This window comes from Balearica regulorum, chromosome 1 (assembly GCF_011004875.1).
Source record: "Balearica regulorum gibbericeps isolate bBalReg1 chromosome 1, bBalReg1.pri, whole genome shotgun sequence".
In the NCBI taxonomy this organism is placed as follows: domain Eukaryota; kingdom Metazoa; phylum Chordata; class Aves; order Gruiformes; family Gruidae; genus Balearica; species Balearica regulorum.
Window position 1 is genome coordinate 150758871 of NC_046184.1, and position 20809 is coordinate 150779679.

Consider the following 20809-nt stretch of genomic DNA (forward strand, 5'->3'; position numbering starts at 1 on the left):
TCCACAGGCTGCAGGTGGAATCTCTACACCCCCTCATCCTTCCTCCATGGGCTGCAGGAGGACAGCCTGCCTCACCATGGTCTTCACCACAGGCTGCAGGGGGATCTCTGCTCCGGCACCTGGAGCACCTCCTGCCCCTCCTTCTGCACTGACCTGGGTGTCTGCAGAGTTTCTTACATCTGCTCACTCCTCTCTCTGGCTGCAAAAACTCTCCCCAGGTTGGTTTTTTCCCTTCTGATGTGGTTCAGCCCCAGCCCCAGCTGAGCACCACGCAGTTGCTCACTCACCCCTCCCCTGATGGGATGGGGAGGAGAATGGGAAAACAAAGGCAAAGCCTCATGGGTTGGGGTAAGGACAGTTAACTGGGGCAGCAAGGGAGAGGGGAAGAATCAACAACAGTACTGATAACGGAATGTTCATAATGGGTGATAACAGAAAGCGATTTACCGATCTGACCCACCGACCATATGCTCAGACAGTTCTGGAGCCGCACCGAACCCGCCCCTCCCTGACTGGCCCCATTTTATGGTGAGCATGACGTCACATGGTATGGAGTAGCCCCCTGGCCAGCTTGGCTCACCTGTCCTGGGTCCTTGTGAAAATTAACTCTATGGTAGCCACAGCCAGGACAACTTCTTAAATATATTATCACAGAGGCGCTACCACTGTCACTGATGGGCTCGGCCTTGGCCAGCGGCGGGTCTGTCTTGGAGTCGGCTGGCATTGGCTCTGTCAGACACAGGGGAAGCGTCTAGCAGCTTCTCACAGAAGCCACCCCCGTAGCCGCCCCTCTACCAAAACCTTGCCACGCAAACCCAATACAATTAGTTATGAAGAGCCAAACTGAGGTCATTTCTAGCTAGTGGGCCAATGTGTATGTAGTGGTAGGACAAGAGGCAATGTGTTTAAGCTGAAGGAGTGTAGATTTAGATTAGATGTTAGGAAGAAATTCTTCACTGTGAGGGTGCTGAGGCACTGGAACAGGTTGCCCAGAGAAGCTGTGGATGCCCCATCCCTGGAGGTGTTTAAGACCAGGCTGGATGAGGCTTTGGGCAACGTGGTCTAGTGGAGGGTGTCCCTGCCCATGGCAGGGGGGTTGGAACTAGATGACCTTTGAGGTCCCTTCCAACCCAAACTGTTCTGTGATTCTACTGTTTGCTCCTCTTGAGCTCTTTCTGCAGAATTGCTGTCTGCATCACCCCTCTGTCTGTATCTTTTGGGAGGTGAGGCCAGCAACGCAGGGAAGATGAAGACAAAATTGCCTCACAATTTTTTTTCCAGGAATACAGGAGTGTTTTCTAAGAATACAGAAGTATCTTCTACAGGGGAAGAAATGTGTCCACCTCTCAAAATTGGGGGAGTGTGATTCAAAAAGGGTTTTTCTGCATTTCCATGTCAAGAGGGAAATAAGATGGACCACCAGCTGCATTTAGGTTTGTTTTTTTTTTAATAGAGCAGCTTTTTCAGAGGCATTTTTAATTGTGGGGGTTACTTCCTTTTTTGCTGCTTGATAGCAATATGAAAATACCTGAGGAACAGGTTTTAAGAACATTTCCCCCCGCTCCCCCTTTTTTTAATTTCTTTTTTATTTTTAACTCTAAAAATGACAGTTTTGTTTTCCTTGGCTCCTATATCTGGAAGATTTGGGGCATGCTTGTGGGGAATAGATATCAATTTGTCCCAGTACAAAAACATCTGTGAACAAGCCCTAAGGTTTTACTGTGACATCCCACTTGCTGTTGCTGTTGTCATGTTAATAGCTTTTCACTCAGATGAGAGTTTTGTAGCCTAGACAGGAACTGAATTTCTAATGGAGAAAATAAACTCCCCAAAAAGAAAAAAAAAAGACATTTTGATTAGAATATCAGATTGTTGTCCTGATTTATCTTTTATTTCCAGCTTCTATAATAAAGGCTGAAATGATTACCCATCAGAAATATAGGTGATTTTTCCTTACTCAGACTTAAGTTCCTTTCAAATCTGCAGGGAGTATATCATTAACTTCAATAAAAACAGGTTACCGGAGCTCTGTGACAATTCCACAAGACTGCATGCATGTAAGCAGAGAATTCTGCACCAGTTTAAGGTAATACATGTCATTAGGAACACAGAAATACCTCAGGCTCTATGTTTGATCATTCATTTAACGTTTCTGATAACATGCAAATGCTAGAGGTTAGCGTGATTAACTGATTTGGTGCTGACAGATATACAGCAAATCTTTCCCAATTCTCCTCGAAGCCAACTGAAATTCTGTTGTTCTGTTTAATGGGGGTTGGTTTAGACTCAGGGGTTCCTAAGCGGAATACCAATGGCCAAATAAGACAAAATACCTGCTAATATGTGGGAAATAATTCTGTCAGCTTTGAAACCTTGCTTTTGCATCTGAGGTATAGGGCGAAACTATCGCTGTTTTGAGTTAGTTTTGTCTGGATCGTACAGTAAGGTCAGTCTCGGAACAGTTACAGCTCTGGGGGGGGGGGTATTTTCCTAATCTATTATTTTTCATATTTAAAGAATAGCAGCTGCTTGTTAGATAAAAGAGTACAGCATGCCTGCCCGGTGGCACGTCCCTGTGCCCACAGATAAATGCCTTCAGTTGAAGTTGTCGTAGGTTGGATTTTACACCTAGCAAAATATATTTTGTGCAATTTCTGTCTTGCTTAGAAGTAGTAACTAAGGCTGTTTCAGCTGTTTTTTTCCTACAAAAGACCTGAATTAAATTAAAAAGTGATCGTTGTACTATATGACCCTAAAGTTTTACTTACAGTATTTTTTCAGCAGATCTTGGCAACGCCCTTTCGTTGCCATAATTGGCTTCGCATAGCTTGGCAAACCGTCATGCAAATGTGTGAGAAAGAAAACGAAAGTCCGGATCCGCAGGCTACGAAAAGCGAGTCAGCGCAGGTCTGCTTGCTCAGAAGGTTGGCACCCAGATGACAGTTTGGTTTCAGTCTTACGCAGCAGAGTGTTACAAAGTTGTGTACTAATTGGTATCATTTAATTTACATTTTTAGTCCAGTAGCCGCTTGACTGATGACCCGCGCGTCATTCTTTTGGCTTCGGTGCGACGGAAACGGTTACGAATGGGTAGGCGAGAAGGAGGTACCTGTTCACGGGGGCCTTCACGGATCCTCGGACGAGCTCTGGGGAGTGAATTTTACAGCGGGCATGTTGCGTTTGTGAAAGGGAGCCGAGGTTGGGGTTGGCGGTGGAGTTACAGTTGCGAGTGGGTGGGAGCGGGGTGGGGTGGGAGCCCGTGGGGCCGTGGGGCTCCTGCTGACCTCCAGCAGAGCTGAGGACCAGGTGATGCGATGTGCATGGATAAAACAGCAGCGGGGAAGGTGGCGTTTATACATCAGCTTGTCCAAGGGGTTTTTAATCACTTACAGTGCATCCCACAGGCTGCAGGGCTCTGAAATGCCTGTGGCAGGGCACTTCGGTGCTGGAAAGGGGAAGGGAGAGAGGAAAGAATGGAGGGAGGGAGAAAGGAAAGAAGGGAAGAAAGGAAAGGAAGGAGAGAAAGGAGAGAGACGATAACACTTGTAATGTCTAAGTCACTGTGGTTTCAAAGGTGCCTGGTTTATCTGTACTGCTTGCTCAATGTTTCTTGTCTTACTTGGCATTATACCAATGACATTAGGAACAGCACATTGGGATTTAATGGTAAAAACAGGATTTCTGTTCATTTGATATCATCCCCCGCTCCCCTGTGAACCAGATTTGATTCTGGACAACTGTAATGATTTATCCATTAAGTTGCTGAAAGCATAATCTTTGTGTGTGTGTTGCGTTTGTGTTCCTGATTAATTTATGCTGGTGATTTCTGCTGAATGCTGAGCACCAGGTCGGGCTGCTCAGAGCTGCCTGTTATTATCTCCTTTATAAATAAGCCTGGAAAAGCCAATTTCTGAAGGGAATAGTTGCCAGGCCATATTAGATCAGAAGATTTGCCACCCTGGCAGCAACGGTGGCAACCAAGTATGGTATTAAACAGATGCTTGAACTACTTTTGCTTCCTCTCTGCAGTATTTAGGATGAGAAGAAATGGCCTCAAGTTGTGCCAGGGGAGGTTTAGATTGGATACTAGGAAAAATGTCTTCACCAAAAGGCTTGTCAAGCACTGGAACAGGCTGCCCAGGGAAGTGATTGAGTCACCATCCCTGCAGGTATTTAAAAGACACGTAGATGTGGTGCTTAGGGACACAGTTTAGTGGTGGACTTGGCAGTGTTAGGTTTACGGTTGGACTAAATGATCTTAAAGGTCTTTTCCAGCCTAAATGATTCTATGAGTGTGTGATTCTGTTCCCATTGTAGCATCCCCAAAGGTGAGGGTGTAGGGGAGGGAGCACTTTGATTACAAGGATTGCTAAAAGCCAATAAAATGAGGAGGATGTCTCTGGTGCAAGGGGATTTTTTAGAAAGGTCTCCTTCCCCTGGACTTGTTTTGTGGCCATGCAGTCTTCAGTAGGAGGAGGGCAGTGAAGTGCCTTGGTCAGTCCTGGTCTCTGCTCTCAGCTCGGTCCCGCTGCCTCGAAAGCGGCAGTGGTGGGTCCGGCCTCCGCACGTGGCTGCCCTTGTGGTCCAGCCTTGCAGGTGTGGTGGGGGCAAGGTTTAGCTGTGGGAGCAGAAGAGGAAAGGATCTTATGAAACGTGACTTGGCCACCTTCAGGTCCATATGCTGGCCATTGTTTCATCTGCATTGCTGGTCAGAGGGTTGGGTGGAAATCCAGGAGCTTCTTGTTGCTCTTCTGGAGGGATGCCAGATCTCGCTCGGCATCCAGGCACTCCCAAAGAGTGAAAGATGACTCACCACAAAAAAGTGGTGTCTACTTGAGAGGTCTTAAAACTTGGGGTTTGCCCAGTAATTGGAAAAAATGCCCATAAAATGCCTAGTTTCATGCATATTACAAGTGATCTATCCTCTAAATCATTTCCTGAGGGATGGTTATAATGGTGAAGTTCTCTGATGCATCATCCAGGTGGGAATCGAGACTTTTAAATTTCTGGAGCATGTTGTGCGCGGCCTTGACATTTGAAATACTGCCATAAAAGTACAGGCTAGCATTTTTAGATATATTTTATTCCAGTTAACAATATTGGCAGATTTCATTTATGCTATAAGCAACGCTGATTCCTATCCCAGTTTCTGAAAGAAAAAGTTGCTGGTGATGTCCAGGGGCACGCATTATGTGTAAATTAAGGGTAGCTTAGGGTTGGGCTTGCACCCATGTACGATGCCGCTCAGTGGGACAAATGCGGTCAGGCACAGGCGCTAATGATGTCTCTGTTTAATTGGGCAGAGCACACAGCTCAGATTTTATGCCAGCTGTGGGAAGACTGAAGATAACTTCATCTTCGTAGGTTTTGTACCAGGACAGGTCACCTGCTAATAATTTTTTAAAATACCTGATCTGAGTAGGAGAGTTTATAGTGGATTGGGACTCAGCACCACACTGCTGCTGCATTTTTGATCCCGCCTGAGAAGCTGTGAAAAGGGCTACGCATAAACTGTGTCTCTGAACTGCAAGTTCAAGGAGATTGCCGCTTGCTGAAGGTCAGAGAGCAGGGCCAGGAATGGTATACAGATATTTTGTTGTTGTTATTTGGGGAAAAGAGAGCTTAAAAGCAAACACACACAAGCAACAAACAAAGGAAGCCTTTGCTTTGCCAAATGTCTTGCTCCTAAGAACATCAGCAATGAGATGCTCTTGAGCTGGCATCCATCTCCTGCCTTAGGGGAAAAAACAGTCTCTGTTGTTCCTTAGTGGTGTCTGTTTTTCAAACCCTTTGTTTTTATCCCCTCAGTTATAGGTTGATTGGACTGATTATTCTGTATTTGGGAAGATGCCTTTGAGCGATCTAAGCATACATTAATGTTGGTCTGAGGATAAAGCAACCTCCTCCTCCTTCAGTAGAAGATGTTGCTCTGAACCCAAAAGCGCAGCGTTTTCCGGCTCCCCGTTGGGAGGGTGAAAGTGGCGTAGCTCGGTCCCCACCGTGACATTCATCCCTCCCTTTGGGTAGCTATGTGCTATTTGGCGTGGTTGGCCTATATACTTTACTTAAGATTTTATTGAAAATATATGTTTCTCTTGTTTTTTATCCAAGTACAAATAATGTATTAATGAAGGTCTCCATAGCTGAAAGGAATTCAACGGGAAATCCTGTGATTGGTCTAACCACAAGGAAAGTTTTATCTTCATTGTCTTTCTTCCTTTTTGCATCTTACTTCTAGTATCTAATTGCTGTTCTATGGTTCCTGGCATTGGTGGTTAAAGCTGAGGGCTGATTTCTTTTTTTATTGTCATTTTTACTCTTTTGGCATCTATAGGCTGAAAGTCAGGACATGGAGATACCAGAATTTAAAGGAACTTTGGGCCACTTTGAGCATGTTCTTTGTGGAAATCAGACTTAATATGAAGTTTCAGGTACAGATTAGTTTAAAATAATTTAAATCTGGATAATTTAAAAGATACTTTTCTGTAACGATTCCAGGAAGAAAAGGCACTGGGTTACAGGTCCCATTTTTGGAACTGCTGAGCATCTGCAGCTGTTCTCATTCATTTCAGCAGAAGTTCAGATATATTTTCCCAACCATCTTTTTGAAGGTGCTCCCCTTGGTCTCGCTTCCATTTCACGTAATATATTTCATATAATAGTGGTGTATATCATCTTCTCTGGCTGTATTACCATCTTGAATCCATTTACTGGAATTCTTGTGCTTTCTTTTCAAGCATTTACTGCTAACCACTAATAAATCTGGAACATATTGGGACTTGGTGGGATGTTGGGCTTTCCAGGATGAAACTTCATTGTTTCCCGTTACAGGCTGTGGCTGGCAATTGCCTTCCCCTCCCTCCCACCCTTGAGAGGTCTCAAGTCCTCTCTTACTGCACCAGCTTTTTCTACCCGAGCTGTCCCTGCTTGCTGCCGCCTTTGTCCCCCCTTCCTGCGGGTGTCTCTTCCCAGGGTGGTCCTGCTGGAAAACGTGCCCGCAGTTGCTCCTGCGTGGGAGGCAGAAGGCTCCTGGCACGGGCTTGCCCAAATCCCATCTGAGACGTTTCATCCGCAGTGACTGCAAGGAGTTTAAGTAACTTGCAGTGACTCAGAAGAGCAACCGGGGGCCCAGCACGAAAGATAAGATTTGAAAGAAGTCAAGAGTACATGCCCAAAATCACATCTTTTACTCAATTCTCTTTTTCACCCGACTTTGTTTTAATTTTAAGCATTTAGGATGGGAAGTGTCTTTTCGCATGTCTGTAACTGCCTAGCATGTTTAGAAGCTCTTACATTACCAAAAAGTAGTCAAAAACGTGTCTCTTAAATCTCTAATCATAGCAGATGCCAGCATGGGGTAGCAGGCTTCGTTGGCCACAGTCTGGCCGACTGTCTCTTCCCCGGTTTTATGTTCTTGGTCACGTGGGAACAAAAGATGACAAAAAGCTTCCGCTTTTATCCCGATTGCCCCTGCTCACGGGTCGCAGCGTGGCAGAGCTGTAACCCCCCGCAGAGATGGGGTGGTACCCAAGGGGAGGCGGGGAGCGGGAGATGCTGCGGGGAGGTGGACTCCCACAGCCGAGCTCTCTGCTGCTGAGTGCGGGTTTGTCTTGGGTTGTGGCGTTTTTTTTTTAAATAAAAACTTCCTCTGCAATTTTTTTTCCCTTAAGTTGAGGGAACACAAATTATTTTTCCATGTGTGGTTTCAGATGAAAATGCTTTTCTTTCTCTTTTCCTTTCTGTCAAAAGAACTAGTGGAAAATTTTTTGAGTATTATTCACAGACCTTTATTTTTTTTTCCTCTGGGCTTACTCTTTACTTTGGATTGATGCCTCGTTTTTCAGTAGCAGATCAGAGCTACCAAAAAAAGGTGTCTGCTAGACAAGAAAAGTAACTTTTTAAAAATTAATTTGGTACCCTTTTCATACATTGAGATTGATAGTTGCATGTTATTGGCATTGCATTGATCTAAAAATGGGAGCAAAATAGAGAGGCTTTGAGCTGGCACTTCTTTGCTGTCCTGAATGAATTCTGTTATGCGCTGTGTTGAAAATAGCTTGGCATCCTTGCAGCTCTGTGTTACTTAGAAAGCAAGAAGGTAAATTTTGGAAGTAACTTCTTTCTATTATTGGAATATCTAGTACACAAAATTAGTGTTTACTTTTTGTTATACTCACAACATCTAGGGATTTTAGCATCTTCTGCTAAATCTTGTTTTCAAATTAGGGTGGTGATAGTTATTCTGAAAGAAGTACATCAGGGTTTTTTTTGGAGCTGTGTGGCAGCAGTGTTTTCAAATTGGTTCTTTATAAGTTTTGAGGATTTATGGAAGTCCCAGGTTAAAGCACATTTCCTTCTAGGGCTTATGTTTTCCTCATCTATTCCTCTCATTATTATAAACATGCAATTTGCTCTAAGGGAATGAATTGAGGGAAGCATATAATTCTAATATGAATTCTGGTGCTGCCCTTAATCTTCTATATTTGCCCTGTCTTCCACACAAATAAAATTGACCTTTACCTTACCTCACACCTGATGCTAAGTTAATATTTATATTTATTTATATGCTGTTCAGAGTACTTAAGATGCTACTGAACTTCAAGGCTTGCTATTTTTATAGTAGTTAGAAGTAAATGGAAGTAGAAGTGGGAATGCCTGTTGTCAGAGGAAGCACAAATGACATACCAAAAAACAACTGCAGATCCGTACTGACTTGAGATCTCAGTTTTTAACTGCTTGTTAAAGGTACGCTGTGACAGTAATTCTTTATCAGAACACGGTAATTTATACGTGTAACACAGTTCATGTGCGATCCATATTTAGATTGCTTTTAGGATCCCTGTGAATGCACCTTCTTCACATTCTTTCATGAAGGGTGTGTGTCTGGAGAGGCTTTAAAAATTACTTTTAAGGGAAAAAAATTCTGAGAAATACCACACCCTCTTACTCCAAAGAAACCTTGTGCTGTTTTGCTTTTGGTTATGTTTCTTTTTGTTTTCTTTCTCCTTCCTGAGATGCATGCTACCTGAAAGTTGCCCTGGAATATTTGATGGTGGTACTGGCATAAGAGCCTGCATGATGGGCTGGTACCAGGGAGCAGATGACAGTCGGTTTACCCCTATCCCTCTTGAATCAGTGGTGAGTTGTGTGTGGAATCATCCTTAAAGTTAAACCTAAAAAATCATCTCCTTTAAATCCAAACAAGGATGGTTATCCCAGTTGATTCAAATAATTTTGAAACAGCTCTTAAATCACTGCAGTCTTCATGTGTGAACAAATGCACTTGCTCTCTCTGGCTGTTCATGCGCCCTTCATTTTTACCATTAACCTTTCTCCAGCAGAACCCACAAGCAGCATTTTTGCTTGTGGTGGCTTCCTGAGAAGGTATAATTGCAGAAGCGTAAAACTTGATGTGAGCGTTATTTTAGTTCCTGCCCAAGAGAGCAGGATGTACAACTTCCCTTGGACGAGCATTTTGGAAAAGGCTAGGTGAAACAAAAAACGGAATAGAGGGCATGCAAAAGTACAACCTCCTGCTACCCCACTCTAGTCTTCATCTGCTTCATCATTTGTCTGCACATCTCTTCATCTGGCATCAGACTGAGCGCTTGGGTTTTAACTGTTGTCTGCTAATTGTTGATATGCGTCCTGCTTCTGGCACCAAGCGGCCACTGTCACCGTGTCATCTGGCACAGCAGTCTCCAAAGGGAGGTGCGTGCACAGGAGGATGCATTGGGGTGCAGGAAGAAAATAATAGGACTTTGGTAGTACACACACATAATTTATAACTAAATAAATATATATATATATTGTGGGTGCACACTCAAAAGTTTTTACTGATGGCGTACATGATCAAAATAGTTTGGAAACCACTGCTCTAGCAGATGGAAAAGCAGTTCTTTCTTTTTTTTCCCCTTACTTGGCCCCTGATTCTGGGTCTGCTCAATTCAGCCCTCTGCAAATACAGCCTCCTCTTAGCTTTTAGACACTGTGTAATGAAATGAGTCCCCCAGGTAATTTGGCTGAATACCACCCCTTCTCCAACAGGAGACGTAAACGAAAGGGTCTGGCCGAAAGGGAAGCATGCTTGCAGCCTGCCTCTCCAATGCAATTAATTGAAATGCATCCACGTGATCTCCTCCTTTTGATTTGAGTGGGAGCTGGTTGGTTTCCTAGTGCGGGCAAAAAGGATGTTTTCTTCTCCTAAAGCAAAACGCCTGGTTTCCAATGCTCTATTTAGCGAGGCCGGTTAAGGGAAGGAAAGGCAGAGGGGCACAGCTGGGTAACGGGGTGACTGAGGCAAAGTGTAGGGGGGGAGTAAGCGCGGTGCCAAAATTTGCAGGGCTGGCGGAGAGCAGCAAATGCGGAGGCGAGGTGACTTGGGTGGCATCCCTACCGGTCCGCCCCGCTGTGCCTCCGGGCCCGGATTCCTCCCGTCCCGCCGCTCCTTTTCTCATGGAGGAGTGCTTCCCCGCCCTCTCCAAAAACGAAAGAGCAGGAGCTTGCCAAGGCACTTTGGAGGATGGCCTCCGCCGGGGCACGGCAGCAGCAGCGGGGTCCTGCTCCCGCCAGCGGCCAGATGAGCTTCGGGTGACCCCACAACTTCACCCCATTTGGAGTTACAAACATGGGTTTGTGGTAGCGGCCACGGCGTGGACACCCAAGCGGGTGGCTGGCACGGGGGGGAGCGATTCACTCCACTTTGCACTGCCTGGCATAAACAGTCAGGCAAAGGAGCAGGGAAAAGGAGTGGGATGGAGGGACAGGTGGACATCCCCTGTCTAGCTGTGTCCCCAGGCTTACCGAGCCGGGACTTAAATGCCAGAGCCTCCTGGGCCGGCTGGTAGACAGGCTGCAGATCTGGCTGTGGTGGGGATGCGCCACTAATGCTCGCTTTGCTCATGAGGTTGAGACCCCTGAAGTCCTTCCCTTTTGCTCAAGTTAAATTATTCTGGTGTTTGGGGTTTTTTTCCTTTCTTTTTAACTAAACAGCCTTTCTGCTAGAGCCTGCATCCAGGCTCCGGGTGGCCTGAGGTGAGGATGCAAGCCCTGAGCGGGATTTGGTCCCCTGCGCCGCACCCTCTCCAGCTCCTGGACCTTTGATAAGTGGTGTTGCCTCTGTCCCAGCTCCATGGCTGCCACCTGAGCCCCGTACCACCTCCCTGTCTTACAGGAGTGCTTGAGGGCAAATAGTTTAAGGACCACGAGTTCTCAAAGACTAGAGTCAGATCTGTACACAGTAGAGGGAAGCAGCCAGTGGAGGACTGATATGTAAAGAGGTTAGTCATCTGGGGAATGGGTCCCTGCTTTGGCACCACCTTCTTCCTACCTAAAATAGGCAAAATCAGGTAAAACTGCAAGAGGAATACAATTCTGGGGTTATGATGTGTTTAATATTCCACAGGTGGATTTGGGGGGGGGGGGAAAAAGCATTGATGCTAAATTAGTTCATTATAATTTATTATTCAGTACTAAGCAGCAGGGTGATTGAACTTGATTTATAATGAAAGTATTTTTGTTTTCCCTTAATGATTGCTTTTGTTACAGCCAGCAAAGTAGAGCAGTACCTTAGGCTACCCTGCAGATACGACTACTCTGCTTTGCTGTAAGGTGTCCCCATTTTTCGGGGGGGGGGGGGGGGGGGGGGAAGAATCAAATGATGGTGCCAGCTTGGAAAGTTATTGCATAGGTACTGTCACATAAAACAGAATTAATTGCAAGAGCTTTAAAGTATGTGCAATATGTGTACTGACTTCCTACAAACTGGCACTCTTAGCAATTGCTGGTAGCAATTATGCCAAAGCTTTATGCTTGTAAAGTCAAACACAAGACTTTAATGGTGAATGATTATAGATCAGCTTTTTCTGTTTTATCCTCTGAAGGGTGTCCTTTTGCTTTGTACTGGCTTAAACATGCAGCACACGCTCCTGCCTCTCTGTTGCTGCACCTTCCTGCTGCACTACTGTCAAAGCATTGACACGGCAAGTAAGTCCCTGGATAAGCCACTGGGTGAGAGGAGGAGGGTGCTGAGGAAGGAGGGGAGGGTGGGCAGGGACCGGCAACCCGCCTGGGTGACGGAAGAGGAGCTGGATGAGATGCTGGGATGATTTTTGCAGATGCATGACTCCAGTGCTGTTGACCTGAAGGGGTGGAGGAGTGCTTGAGGGTTGCTGCACTGACATGCCAGACAGACATGCGGATTAGAAAGGGCTGTCCTGTGAAGAGAAATATTTCAGGCACTTACTGGTCTTCAGAAAGCAAAGTTGCATGTGTTTCCAGTTGGTTAGAAAGTTCCTCTAGTTGGAGGAGATGGATTCTTATATAAGTCTTTGCACTCTTCATTTTCTCTGTGTCCCAAAATGGGGTGGGAAGGGCAAAAGAGAGGAAAGCAGCGTGGTGGGTGAGGTGGGAGGGCAAATGGTACGCACAGAAGTCATCTGTGTTACACGTATGTGGTAATAATTTCTGTTCCTGTTGCTTCTGCAGTATGCAAATATGCCTACCAGTACGTAACAAAAAACTGATAGGCAGTTTCATGTAGAAACACAGATTTATTCAAACCAGGGACCCAGCTGATAACATGAATGAAGTCCAATAATCAAAACAGTTGTTCGTAGGTCGGATATTTGAACCAGAGAGCCTGCAGTCCCTTTCTGAGTCTTTAAAGTACTTGCAGTCTTGTGAGAGACTGTATTGAGAACACTTGAAATTTTAAAAGGTGACTCACTGTATTTTCCCCTCCAAACAATTAAGCTGTTTCACTGACCTCATCTTCACTGGTCTGATATGTAATAACTTGTTTTTCCCTCTGCTGCTGCCTAAATTTATTCCTCTACTAGTGTTGTTAAACGTGAACTTTTTTAATGACCTTTTTTTTTAATGCTACGGTTGATCAGTAACCCAGAAGTTCATAGCTGCATGGAAGATCGGCACAAATAACGTAGTCTGTGCAGCTTCTGAATCTGGGCATCGAGAAAATCGCTCTTGAAAGAAATCTAGTCTTTGCAGTGAGTAGGTTTTTCTGAGTTTTCACTCATTTATGCCCCAACTCTCTGTTCTGCTCTGTGGTCCAGCCCTGACTGGATTGGCAAGTCTGGGCAGGCGTTATCTCAGCTGACCCTTCAGCCAGAGAAGCCCAAGGTGGCTGTGAGATTGGAAGACAAAGTAAATGTTACCTGATGCCTTTCTTCACAAGCCGAGCCGCTGGCATCGTCTGGCAAAGGCTGGGGAGCGGGACAAGCCCCTGCAGTACCCGGCTGAGACACTGGCAAGCAAAAGTTTGTTGGTAGGACTTGGAAGAGAGGGTGGGAAGGAATATTTTATATCCCTGACTCCTGATGGGTGAGACAGTGGGGAGCAAAAGGGAGGGAGGCGAGGCAGGGGCTGGGAGGCAGGCAGGGTGGCCAGTGGCGGCCAGCTGGCCCCGGGTCTGCAGCAGCATGCCTGGGAGGGAGATCCCTGCTCCGCTGCCAGCGAGTTTGGGAGGAAGACGGCTACCGATGGTGTTAGTCAGAGAGCGACTGCTGAGTGCTGTTCAAAGGGCTGGCTCGCTATAGGAATGACCGGTTGGGCGTTATCTCATTTCCCCTTTCACATAACCCTGGGGATGGGAGACACCATTAATGAAACCCTGGTGGCGAACAGAGTGAGAACCAGGCTGAAAAGTGTAAATAATTTCTCACAGGAGATTTATCTTTTGGTCCTTTTGTACCATTCCACAGGCATAACCTTCCAGTTTGCGTTTATTTTCCCCTGGCTGTCACTGTTCCTGTTCAATCCTTAAAGATAATTATCTGCAGTAATAATGGTGAGGAAGAATGCTTTTCTCAACATTAATGTCAAACACAGTGTGATACAATTTCTGTAATATTTTGGCCTAATACTATACGCACGGTGCCAGCGGTAGTACTGAATGATTCAGAGACTGCTGTAATGGTCAGAGCATTAAGGATGCTTTTTCAGAGCTCGTGTAAGAGGCCCCAGAAGGCGTGCAGAAGAGCGAATGCAGTAGTTAGTTATATTTGAAAAAGGTGGCAAAAATAGGCTGCTGGAGGATTAAAGCTCAGTCAGCTTAACTTTGATCCCCGAATGTAGCTAATAGTCAATATATAAACATTTACCGAGTAGTACAGCACTAAAAAGGCAATGTGGATTTCTAAGAACAGATCATTTCAAAGCAGCCTGTTTTCCAACTGACAGATGAGCGTGCCTCATAAACAGAAGGGAGAGAATAAACAAAGTATGTTGGCTGATGCTGTCTTGCACAAAATTTCATAAGCAAATGAGAAAAGTAATTTCATAAGCAAAATTTCATAAGCAAACAAGAGAAAGAGGCTTTAGAATTAGAGCCACTGTGGTTTACTTTGTTGGACACAAGCCTTGCAGCTTCTCTTCCTTTGTGTGTCCACCCCTGCTCTCTTGCCACTGGTTTGTTGCTGTCCTAGAGCATTCACAGAAGTGCTGCTGCTACCTCCTCCCGTTCCTTCCTCCTCATCTTGCAAGATGTATTAGTTTGGACTCAGTGCTGGGTTTCACTGCTGTTGGCCTTGTTCAAGAGAAGCACATAACAGTCTGGAAAGAATAGTCTAGGTGAAATTGCCAGAAGGGAGGTGTGCAGCTGCTTGAAAAGAAGCATTTGGGCAGGAATTCTTGTTTTGGCACAGAGCCACCAACAGGACCCCCTCCTACCAGGACATTCCTGACAGCCCCTTGCAGTAGTTCCTTCTTTCCCACTTGCATTGAATAACTTGATTGGTGACCTGGATGCTTATGAAGTTTGCAGGTATTCTTGACTTGGAGGAACCTTGGGAGGCACAGGAGATGGATGCAAAATGATCTTGTCAGGCTGGAGAGAGGGTCCACAATGAAGAAGTTTAAGTTTCACAAAGAGAAGTGCTAAGAGTTGTACTCCTGAAGGAGAATTCAAATGGCTATGGGCTGGGCCATTTGGAGGATGTATTGAAAAGACTTGGCTTGCACAGAAAAATAGATGTTGTTTTGGAAACGTTGTATGTAAAGTATAAAAGAGGGTCAACCTAGATTTTTTTTGAAGAGACTGTGCATTCATTACTGAAAAAGCCTGAGAAACGTTGTCCTGCCAGAGGAGGGGAACAGAGAGGCCTTGTTAAAGCCAAAGTACTTGAAGATTGGAAAGAGTGCACCAGCCGCTGGCTGGTGCGTGCTGCTTTGCTGAAATCTAGGAACATGGTTGCGTCCATGGATGGCAAATCTATTTTGGTTGTGAGTTAATGCGTCTGTAGTCTCCGTAAGTGAAATAGGAGGAATACGATAGCCCTACCCAGGAATTAGGATCACTTTTTTCTCCGAAACAGCATTTCCTCCTTCCGTGTGCTCTTCTGCCAGAAAGGAGATGGGTACAGCGGGGTAGGTAGGTGAAGTCAGAGGTCCCAAAATGGGACCCATGCCCTGACATATCCTTGATGAGTGTGTGTCAGTTTGGGATGAGAAGCGCCCACAGCTGTGCTGTTTGCACGCAGCAGGATATGCACATCTCCCCACATGCCAGGATGCAGACTGCAAGGAACCATCCAGCCATGCCCGGCAATCTGTAGCTCCCCTGTTTGTCCTCCCCCGTCACGGGAACTGCGGAGGAGGAGGCTGAGGAGAATGGCTGGGTGATGTCCTCCCTTTGTGGCCATGAGGATCTCTGGGGTTAGGATCTGGTCGACGTGGCTCTGGACTCTGTCGTAACCAGGACCATGGGCAGATTCAAAGTAGATGAACATTAATCTCTTTGGGATTCGAAAAGTAACAGGCAAGTGGTGTTGTTTCTGGAGCAAATTCCATTGTTTAACTGCTAAACAAGAGAAATGCCACTTCTTCCAGCAGTATGCCCATGGAAAGGTCAAGTCTTTGTGCTGTTATTCCTAAGCATGTTTTTGACAGCTCCCAATACCAAATACTTCCTCCGATCAGCTGCTGCGACTCCAGTCCCCCGGCGCTGTAGGTGTGCCATCTGTTCGTGCCTGGCACCCGAGTCCCCTCCGTGTGCTCCTGCTGCGCTCAGCCTGCAGGTGCTGCTGGGGCCAGGAGAGGACACTGGGCGAGAGCGGGTCTGGCTGTGGAGCTGATGTTTCCCATCACTTCTTGGTGAGGGGCCCTCAGCCAAGCAGCGCAGCTCATCCCAGAGCATCACTCCAGGCCTGTCTCAAGTGTAGCAGTAGCACTTTTTCAAAAATTGTGTTTAAATATCACAGTGAAATCAAGAGGAGAGAAATGATTACCTGTCCTGTTGTCAGTTGAGAGCAGGAGATTTCTTTTATTGGTGCCATTTCATAGAATCACGGAATGGTCTGGGTTGGAAGGGACCTTTAAAGGTCATCTAGACCAAGCCCCTGCAATGAGCAGGGACATCTTTAACTACATCAGGTTGCTCAGAGCCCCATTAAACCTGACCTTGAATGTTCCCAGGGATGGGGCATCTACCACCTCTCTGGGCAACCTGCTCCAGTGTTTCACCACCCTCATCATAAAAAACTTCCTTATTTGAACGGCTGCAATTTTGACTTGTTGCCTGAACCTGAATCAGGCTGGTTCGGAGTTCCAGCATTGATTTAAGTGAATTTGCCGAGAGCCTTTGGTGACCTGGGGTTAGCTGCTTTGAACAGCGGCTTTGATGACACTGAAAGGAAGGAACTGCAAGGGAAACCCCAGGAGCTTCTTTTTTGTGTTGTTGTTTGGTTGTTTGGTTTTTTTAAACCCTTTCCTTCTTTTGAACAGGTTGAGCTTTCACAACTGGTGGAGATCTGTGAGGAGAGCGGCGGGCAGGGCTCGGCCCGGCAGGAGGGCGGTGCGGGCAGGCAGCACTTCTCGGGAGGGGGGGTGTGAGGGGGCGGCTGCTGGCGGCGGGTCGCGGCTCTCCGGCTCCGCCTGCCGGTAAGAGCGCGGCCGGGCCGGGCCGGGCCGGGTCGGCGGGACGAGGCCGGCTCCCCGGCGTGGTTCCCGGGCACGGCCCGTGGGTCCGCGGGTGGCTGCAGGAAGGGGCTCCTCCTGAAAACCGATGCTGTCAGGCTTGTCGGGAGGGGATCGCTTTGAGGACGGCAGCTGCAAAAGTTGTTGGGGGCGTTTGGTATGAAGAAGGAAAGTGAGGGAGGTGAGAAATGGTGGTTCAGATCTGTGGCCGATCTCTCTGCACCACAGCATGAGTCAGGGGTTGTAATTAACTTGGTGTTTGCAGGGGGAAGCACGCAGTTCCCATGCAGATGACTTCTGAAGTGTACGAGAGCCATCTTTAATTACAAGTGTTTTACTGATTCTGATTCATTGGGAGAGGTGATTGCAAACCTTGAGAGGGCTGCGATCACAACGTCCTGAAAAGACAGTAAATACAGTTTTCGCAAAGTTCCCCTCCCTTCCAGTGCAGCCGTGGCCTGCTGCCCCCCCCCCCGCTCCCCTTCCTCCTCCCCAGCCCCCAGTGTTACCTCCTGCTCCCAACCTGGCAGGAGGGGACACCTCTGCCCGGCCCAGTGCAGGACGGCCCAGTGCAGGACGCCCGTGCTGAAATGGAGAGATGCTCCTTGCATCTTGCTCCCTTGTGCTGCGTACAGGGCTCACTGGTCCCTCGCCCTGCACCAGCTGTGTTCGCTAACCCACCCCTCCAAAAGCAGTCTGCTGGCAGGCTGCGTTGGCTGGGAAAGGGCTCTCGTGAGAGCAAGAGGTGGCCCAAAAGAGGGTGCTGCTCCTTGCAACTGGGGTGGAGGTGAGAGGAGGAAGGAATGCGGTAGTGGGGGAAGGAAGAGCGGCGGAAGGAGAGAAAAGGAACTAGACTTTGCCCTTTTGGTGGCTGTGAGCCCCTAGATCAGCTCAGCTGTCTCGTGTATACACCCTCAGCAAACTGGAACAGCTGAGGCATGAGTACGTGTTTCCTTCTGGTTATTTTGCTCCGGGAATGGTGATCTCACGGGGTGGCGGGGCAGACAGCTGCAGGGTGTGACTGTCTGGCTTCTCCACCAGCTCCTGACAATGCGGGCACCTCAAATGTCTCCTCTCGGAGGGTTACCCAATCTGCCTGAAGCAGGGAGAAGGATACAGAGCTGGTCAGGAGCTGCAGAGCATTGAGTATCCTGGAGCAACCTTGGAGATCTGTCTCCACCCATGTGCTGCTGTTCTGGATCATGGTGGCCTGCTAGAGGAGCAAGGAGAAATACTGTAGGAAATGCAGGTCTGAAGCAATGGTTCCCACCTGTAGTCAACCATTGCTTGACAACACTGGTCTAATTTCATGCCAAGGTCAGGTCCAGCCCCTCTCCTCTGCCTCAGGAGCTTCATCATCACTGCAGAGCCATGACTGCCGATCCCATCATCTGCTGGTGCTGGAAGCCCTGGCACCAGGACCAAGCTGATGGGCTTGGCTGGACTGTGTGACTTTGGCTAGAGTTGTTCTTATGGCTTGGCACTGCCCTTCCCCAAACACCCCCTCCGGGTGACTGCAGATGGCAGCGATCTGGCAGTGCTTATGAGCATGGTCTCTGTGGGACTGGCCTTGTCCTGCTCTCCTCAGCTGTAATTTTGTTGACAAGTTTTCTTTTAGCACAGCTCTTTTGGAAAACGGGTGTAGTTGGTGATACAATAAGGCCAGCTACTGCAAAGTGAACAAAATTGAAAAACATAGTTTGGCCAGGCCGAACCGATTAATAAATGACTCAAATGTGCTTTAAAAAGTGTTAATTGAAGAGTTAATGCTTGTTTTCCTAGTTCCCCTTTAACAGATGCTTATTGGCATTCTCCTTGAAGTCTTGCAGCTTTTACAGTCATCATGAATCAACAAACTGTCCTTGCCTTCTTATAAAAATGGAACTGCTGGCATATGAGCAATATATGAAATAGCATGCATTACAATACCAAGTGAGGCCTCTCTTCATTCTGTCTGGCAACTGGTTTATTGTGATTTTCTTCATCCTTGGGAGCAAACTGCTCTTACCTTGACATTTGCCACGTTATTTTGAGACACAAAACTGCAGTGCATTCTTTATCCTAGATTAGTAACTGTCCAGTGATAAGTTTAATACAACTTTGCTGCTGTTCTTGTACTTGAAGGGCCTTCTCAGAAAGAGATAAGTTCAAATGAGGAAGTACTATGCGGCAGTATAGGAAACAGCAGCTTGGCAAGATAACTTACATTGTTAATTTGTCCACAAAAAAGGGTTAGCGATAATGTTAAGTGGCCTGAAGACAGAAATAGAAGGGGGAAGAAGCAGGATGTAGAGAGACATGGTGGAGAAGGGAAAGCAAATTGAGGCTCTGTTGGTACGGCATAGTATTGCTTGATGCCTATGGTGAAAGCAGGTAAGAAGGATTAAAAAGATGCGTGTGCATTGTCTGCCAAAAATCTTGGAAGAAGGCAAGGTATTGTGCACCAGACTTCACCAAGATGCACTGAACATTGCAGATAAATACACTGCAGTGCACTAGGTACAGTTTTAAATGTCTGGATAGAGAAGATTTTGGCATTGCCTTTAGGGTCATTGTCAAATGCCAGCACAAATGTGATGTCTGAAAGCAGCACATCAGTTTCTCCATTAAATGCTGCTGTAGATCTGGGGCTGGCCCTACTCAAGTTTCACAGCTTGGGAGCTTGGAGGGCAAGTAGTCATGTTTTTCACATGATGTATTTGTTTTTAAGTTATGTCTGTCCGTAAACAGACAAATTAATAAATACCCTTCTGAGTGACCAAGAAAAAAACATCAATTTTCTTGGATTCCTTTATAAATGCTACAAGCGTACTTTGTAACCATTATTGTCAATGAGTGATAAAATAGTGTTAGGAGGGTTTGATATTTGTGATTAGAAAATACTAAACCTTTAAAAATTGTTTGTCTCAGTCTTCAGTGGAAGAAAGCTACCTTTAAATGAATTGCACAGTATCTGAAAACTGCATCTTCATAATTTTTTCTCTGTAACCAGTAGCAGGCCAAAAGACTCGTTATTGAGAGTGTACAATGGCAAATGCTGGTGGATAGGTTTGCACCGTTTCTTTGTCCCTGTCACTGGCAGTGAGCAAGGTTTTAGGCTCTGCTTGATACAGCTCTGATTGTGTAGTGTCAGGGGAACATTGTTGGTCTTGAGGATATTGCTGCCTTGACCTGCAAAGGATTGCCTGGGGCCTTTGAAGAGGCGTGCAAGGGATTCAGGTTGCTTTAGGAAGACTGAGTTTGGGCCTCTGTCCACACAAGAGAAATGCAGCTCAACTCTAGTGTGGTCACCTTAACCTGCTCTAGAAGGTGGTGTGATTTTCTCTTCCCGGTTAGTCCTTGCCCTGTGCTGAGGTTGCCAGAGACAGCAGTAGTCATCCAGGAGATGGGGAGTGAAACTGGCTGCCTTCGTCTCAGAAAAGAAGAAAATCAGAGGGTGTTCCTCCTTTCTCAGCAGGTGGGAGGGTGGGGAGAGAGGGTCTTCCCCCTCCCCTTCGCATTGACAGAGGTGCTTGTGGTGGGGTAGGGTGGCCCCGCGCGGCTCTTCACTGCTCGCTGGTTGCTCCAGGGGATGGTTGCTCTTCCCAGGTAGGGACCTGGGACCCCGTCACACTCGTTGAGGTGTCTGAGGTTATGCACACAGAGTTGTTGCCTGTTCCTTCTCTCTTTGTCCCCAGAATAACAGTGTAAAAAGCCACAAGTACAGCTCCTGAGGGACTGAAATTGTCACAGTCAGCTTCAGTCCCTGGAATATCAGAAAATTTGTAAGATGAAAACACCTGAATGATCCCAAGAAGTGGATCTGCAGCTGTTGGCTGTTCCCTCTCCAGGTTTTTGTACTTTTGTCGTGTTAAAAATACCAATGGCCTATCTAAAG

General features: G+C 46.6%; 1 protein-coding gene across 1 annotated transcript in view; it reads left to right on the forward strand.

Moving 5' to 3' along the window:
• LIMS1 (LIM zinc finger domain containing 1) overlaps positions 1-20809 on the forward strand; it is an 82317-nt gene that overhangs the window by 12437 nt on the left and 49071 nt on the right. The gene's annotated exons all lie outside the window — the stretch shown is intronic.